The sequence below is a fragment of the Lethenteron reissneri genome, chromosome 20 (assembly GCF_015708825.2).
Source record: "Lethenteron reissneri isolate LAM-NWPU_2019-01 chromosome 20, ASM1570882v1, whole genome shotgun sequence".
Classification (NCBI taxonomy): Eukaryota; Metazoa; Chordata; class Hyperoartia; order Petromyzontiformes; family Petromyzontidae; genus Lethenteron; species Lethenteron reissneri.
The window spans coordinates 6366133-6373039 of record NC_083798.1 but is presented as its reverse complement, the minus strand read 5'-3'; positions in this window follow the sequence as shown (position 1 = coordinate 6373039).

The following is a 6907-nucleotide window of genomic DNA, read 5'->3' as shown; positions in this document are numbered from 1 at the left end:
ATTTCGCCTGTCTCTAAAATTTCACAGGTATTAATGAAGAATGCACTGCATTTCTGATAATGCGGAGATGGGAATGGCGCTTGCAGTTATCCCACCACGTGCTGAAGATGGGCGCACCGTCCAATCGTCTACACTTTTTCTTTTCAAGGGCCTGTGTTCAGTTGGATAAAAAATAACTTCAGTCACTATTCTTTTAGTTAGCATTGCACACCATTGTGAGCTCAGGGCAAATTTCACATCTTGCGAAAGACAAGTGAATCCACATTTGAAAGCCAAGTGACGACTTAAGGTGGTGACCAAATTAATTGCTGCTGGTACTGTGCCTCCGTTGAATTTCCGAAGTTGGCAGTGGTTCTCAATGTGCCCTATTCTTTGATTGTGATCTCTGCAGACCCCGTATTCTGGTCTTAAAGAGTTACGGTGTTCCATTGTTTTTCAGTGAAGGTCGGCACCAGGTGATTCATTGGTGGGATCCGATATTAGATTTGTTCGCATCGCTATTAGCCCAGAGTTGTCTCCAAGATGATACTGTAATAACTTTTAACCAGTTCATTTTTTTTTATGGACCGCAAAGTGCCTGCGCGACTTGGAGGCGCGGAGCCAAGCTCAGAGTTTATTTGAAAGCTTTTTGGAAGACAACCTTCACGTGATCCACCTGTCAAGTGTTTCTCAAACGCTGTCATAAACTTGGCACAATAGTGGCAGAAGAGTAAGAATACATGCACGGTGCAAATTCCTACTCCACACATATCTCCGAGTTATTAATCGGAGTCTACAAGTACTGTAATGTCGATTCATAACATGACAAATCTTCCCAACGAGAGGAAATCATCACACTACCAGTACCTTTAAAATATATTCTGAAACTCGATTTATATTAATAATGACTACGCATGCGCTCAATAGGTTCCCAACCCCAATTACTGCACAGGCATCATAAGGGCTTTGGCAAACGTGGCCCACATGCTGCGTGTTCTACACAACAGGGCCATTGTTAGTTAAATATTGGTAACACATTGAGATTCATGCAGTATTGTATGTGTGGTCGTGGTGCTTGCTGTGCCTTCTTATGCGCCGTGTAATCTGTTGTTTAGTTAATCATTCAATAATTATCACTTTCTCATTGTCTAGTTATCTTTATTATAGGACCTCATCCCAAAAACTGTCATTAATCTAAACAGCAAGAAACAGGATTTAATCGGTGGTGAGTTATCTCTGAACCCGTCCCAGACCTACCCTACGTTGACCTGGCCTTATTAAATTAATATTTGGTGCAGGTAAGTCCTGGAGCCGTGAGCACCCGATAGACAAAGACAGTCGGTCATGCATGGTGCTGCCTACCCCAGCGCCTCGTGCGCCGTGCCGGCAAATCGGTGCACCCCCACAGCACTTTCTCCGACAGCCTGTGTAGCTATAGGAGGATCTTTGTGTGTGTGCATGTACATATATCAATAGGCCTTTGTGTCTGCCACTTTGCTTTACTATGGTTCACTGCTGGGCACCCCCCCTCCCCCCTCATCATTCACCACATGTAAATTTGCCCTGAATGTGAAACGAATCTCTCGAAGCTGGAGGGGAAAACCTCTTAAATTGACAACACTGCATGGGTGGCCGTGCGAGTGGAATTATGAGTTATGCGATCGTGTGGTATGCATACCAGTCTGCATTTAATTACACGCTGATTGAAATTCCCACAATGCAACCGTGTGAGCTGATATCCATGCACGCATTGCTCACTTTGGGAATAGCAATTTTGCTTTGGTGATGTTTATTGTGTGTTAATAAGATCCTCATGCGTTTGTTATCAGCCATGGTCTGTCCACTGCTGGATTGAGGCCAGTGAAAGCTGTCACCATCTCTCACGCTCTCAATATGCAACAATCCATATAGCTCTTGCACATCAGCTAAATTCATGGACATTCTCTCGGGTGTGTCCCTGCGTTTAGCTGACATTCCATGCTCAGTCACAAGTACCAGGCGATCACCCCCATACAGCGACATCTGATCAAGCCCACTGGAGAAAAACCACGCAAAGATGATTCAAACCATGTTTTGTTTTACCAGGTAAGGCCCCCACTGAGCTAAATAGCTGGTCACAAATTATATCCCAATGAAGTGGCTTATGTCAAATTTATAGTAGCCATATTCTTAGGTTTTTTCGGTAAAGTCACGTAGGTAAAACATTAAAATTAATGAAAGTAAAATAAAATAAAAATAACGACGTTTGCCTCCGAAACGTCGTGATTTTTATTTTATTTTACTTTCATTAATTTTAATGTTTTACCTACGTGACTTTACCGAAAAAACCTAAGAATATGAATCCTTGCAGTCACGAAAGCTTCAAATCTAGAATTATAGCAGCCATATACTCTAAACGCATGTTTCGAAATGTGGAGGGAAAAACCGGAGGAGCCTGAGAAAAATCCACGCGACCACGGGGAGAACACGCAAACTCCAAATATACAGGCGTCAGGGTCGCGATTGACCATGACCTCCGGTATACCAGGCGAGGTAGTTAACATCTCCCAGCCACCGTGACACAGAGTGGAAATAAGAGAAGTAGGCAAAGTAGGAGCAAGCAAAGGAGTCACCTTGATGAAAGACATCGTTATTATTTCCAGAAATCAATAGTTTGACGATGCAGCAAAATACCGTAAGTTTCTGTCAAAGGTAATTTATGACCGATATGTTTAGAGGAAGCATCAATCCGATTTTCACAAAAACAGCATCATGAATAAGCGTATGACTCAACTTTGGTGGCAACCCTACTTTCTCTACTGCCTTCTACAGGCGCCACTGTTTCCGAGCAATTGCATTTAAAAAAAATATAAATCAGTTAACGATAGAGTATAACAGGCGTAAGAGTCGCATGCAACTGTTGCATACAACATGCCAATCGAACCCCGCCGGTGGCGAGATGTTAACTCCCTCGCCTAGCTATGCAGGAGCTCGTGGGTTCGATCCCAACTCTAACGCCTGTATATTTGGAGTTTGCATGTTCTCCCTGTGGCCGCGTGGATTTTTTTTCCGGGTCCCCCCCACATTTATAAACTTGCGTTTAGAGTGTTTTTCTGCTATAAAATGCCACGTGATAAGCCACTTCGTTGAGCTATGATATGTGGCCAGGTCGCTTCTGAAAAAGAGCTACATAGCTCAGTGGGCCGTACCTGGTAAAAGATAAATATAGATTAGAAGGGATGATAACTGGTGGTCAAGACTAACAACGGAGTGGTAGACAAAGGAGAGAACTCGACCCAGAGGACCATCACCGTTGAGATGGAGCGATGAAATTATATCGTTCACAGATTGCATTTTTTTTGCATTGCAGCACCGAGAGATATGGCTAGGACTCAGGGATGCCTTCACCCAGCAGTGGATATATCATGGCTAATGATCACAATGAAGGCTCACAACTTGAATCCTATAACTTGTGTCCGATTTTTTTTTATGTTTGCATCATATAATTAATACCTACAAATGCCATGATGATAATTATTCAAGGTTAACGTAGCGAACACACGTGTAAATACGCCAAACAATACAAACGAGACGGTGAAAACGAAGCAAATCATCGATTCGTTCATTTATTTCGGATCTTGCACCAAGACCATCAAATCTCCCAATGGGTAGGCGAGGGCCGTGCGAGTCGTGGCGGCTAATTCACCATACTTCACCACGCTGGTAAATTGTGGTCTGTGAAAGCGGGGAGCATAGACGTTGAGGTATAGTCGAGCATAACAGTAATGTAGATTTGTATGCACTACCCGAAGCAAAAAGAAAACCTCGCTCCACAGCAGACGATGTCGCCTGCCAGGAGGAGGTTCGTGAAGGACGATACTGGGTAGCTGGAGGCAGTCGCCCTCAAACAACAGCGGAGGGCAGAGGAGCAACGCTCACAACAACGAGCGGAGCGCCGGGTGGTTAAAATACAGCAAGGAGGGAACACAGTCGTCTTCGTCGGTCAACACATGGCACCTCGGTCTGTCTCCGTAACCAATTGTCAGCGAGCCTTCGACACTTTACGTGGCCACGGCGTGCACCTAGCCTGGCACAAGCGCCGTAGTGACTTAGTGGCTCAACACATCTGCTGAGCTGCGGACGAGATGGGCGCATTCCAATGATTTAGTCACAGATTAGGGGGGGGAGGTGGTGGGATCTTGAATGGGGTAATCACGAAACCGCAGCGAATGGAATGGAGGTCCCACTTGTCTACATTCTGCAGCATTATAATAATCTTTACTTACGTGTGTATTCGGAGTTGTATCTGTGTTATCTTCAACTGTTAAACATGTTATCGTCTTGTAACAATTACGAGGTGGGGGGGGGGGGGTTTCAGCCTCGGAACAAGCGAGGCAATTAAAGCATTCATTCATTTACACACAGGTCACGCATGCAAATGAGACTTAATCCCGCGTGTCTCGAGTTCCCACCTGGTTAAACAAAGAAGCCAACTTGATTCGTGGATGCCCTCAAGTCATTAGTTTAATCGTGCGTTGATTCACCTTTGTTTCCCCTTTAATTCCATCTTTTTTTCTTTCTCACAGGCACGCGTTTTTTTATAGTGACCCTTAAAAAAATTATTTACCTACTTCACGTTGCCTTGTAATTAGATTGTCTTGTTAAGCGTTCGTAAGTTTACGCAGGGCGTGACGACAATCACACCTTTATTTTTTCTTTCGATAAATCAGCCTTTGTTGATTGTGAATGGGGCGTTTCAAATGTGAAAGCTATTGTTTAACGCATAACAGATGGTGCGTTAATATTAGATGGCCAACGAAAATAACGCGGAGACATTCTGGACATTTTACTTCAAAGCATTCTTTGTACCCGCCGATCTCAGTTCGCGTGTCATCATTACATCTCGCAAGGTCATACCTGTCAACAACCCATGCGGTTTCGTCGTATTCTTGTACAGGGAAATTGAGTTTTCAGGTCCATACGGCGTACAGCCGTTTCGATACGGGCACATTTTTTTGTCTCTTTGTTTTTCTCCCTTGCGATGGGACTTTGTAGGATCGACGTTGAGATTTATAAGGGCACGGGGTCACCAATAAGGTCTGAATTTGGGCTGTAATAGGGTAGGCACTGATAAGGGGTTTAACAGGTATGCAATTTCCTCTGTAACATACGGAGTTATCTCTTTTTCCAACCTTGTTGAGAAGGAACGGGATCGTTAGACATGGGTGGGGTATTGCTGGATAGATCATTAACCCCATGTACACGTGTTTCTCCCAGTGTGTGTGTGTATTCGTTCAATTGCCTGGTTTTGTGAGGCCCAACGAGGCAATTTGACTTATAAAACAGGAGGCTGTGGACGGGACGGGCTCAAGTGGAGGCGGAATCATCTCGCTGCAATCTGACGACAACCATTCGTGTGAGATTAATTGTAATTATGCATTCAATTGTATTTAGATGAAGTCACTCATTTTATTGATGGTTAAAAAGTTATATTGTTAGTTTAACACGTAGGCTTTCGCGACCAATATCATCCATAATACAGGTTTTTTTTTGGGAGTTAGATCGCGCAAATATATGAATGTGTCGTTATTTTGTTTCTTATCCCAAGTCTTGATGTAAGACTTTAAAAGCATCCAGCAGTGGATAAACGTTGGCTTACTGGTGAACCTTAATGAATGTTGTTTGTTTATGTATTTGTTGGTGGTGAGCAGCGGCGGAAAGATTTGACCCCGCCTCGAAGGAGATGACTTGAATTGTCCAATTAACGTCGGCGATTCAATTCAATAATCAATTACTTTGCAAACAATTGCTGGTGAAAATAGCGGCCTCTAGTGAGTGAATCACGTGAACTGGTTTCATGCATTCTAGATTTGAAGCTTTCGTGACTGCAAGGATTCATATTCTTAGGTTTTTTCGGTAAAGTCACGTAGGTAAAACATCAAAATTAATAAAAATTAAATAAAATAAAGATCACGACGTTTCGGAGGCAACACAAGTCTCCGTCATCAGGTGGGACCGTCACAGCCAGATTAGCTGCATCAAGTGGTTTCATGCAACACGTACGGATTAAAAAACATCGATTCCATTGGATTGTACCATCAGTTTAATAATTAACATAATCGACTAATCGATACCTCCCAGCAATGAGCCATTACATAAGGTTAGATCACAACAGTGGAGGCAAATAGGGACTGAGTGGGCGTGTCCACGGGGGGGGAGGGGGGAGTGAAGGTGACCAACCGGGGACTGAGGCTAGCGAGCCTCTAGCCAATGAACGCGCGAGATATGGGCGTGGCCAAGTCGACTATATGGGCGTGGCCAAGTCGACTATATGGGCGTGGCCAAGTCGACTATATGGGCGTGGCCAAGTCGACTATATGGGCGTGACCAAGTCGACTATATGGGCGTGACCAAGTCCACTATATGGGCGTGGCCAAGTCTACTATATGGGCGTGGCCAAGTCCACTATATGGGCGTGGCCAAGTCGACTATATGGGCGTGGCCAAGTCGACTATATGGGCGTGGCCAAGTCGACTATATGGGCGTGGCCAAGTCTACTATATGGGCGTGGCCAAGTCTACTATATGGGCGTGGCCAAGTCCACTATATGGGCGTGGCCAAGTCCACTATATGGGCGTGGCCAAGTCCACTATATGGGCGTGGCCAAGTCCACTATATGGGCGTGGCCAAGTCCACTATATGGGCGTGGCCATCGCGTGTAGGCGGCGCTAACGGCTCGAGGTGGGCGTGACGTAACTCAATCAATCAGGGGGGTGCAGTTTTTTATTCATTCTTACAAAAAATCGTTTATTTATTTTGCATTGTTTCTGTTGCATTTGTTGTCCTTCTCGATTAGGTTTCCACTCTTATTTTTTCCCCCTCCATTTTTTGTATCGAGAAACACCGCGGCTTACTGCCCTGATTCCCGTGGGGAGGGAGCAGAGAAGGG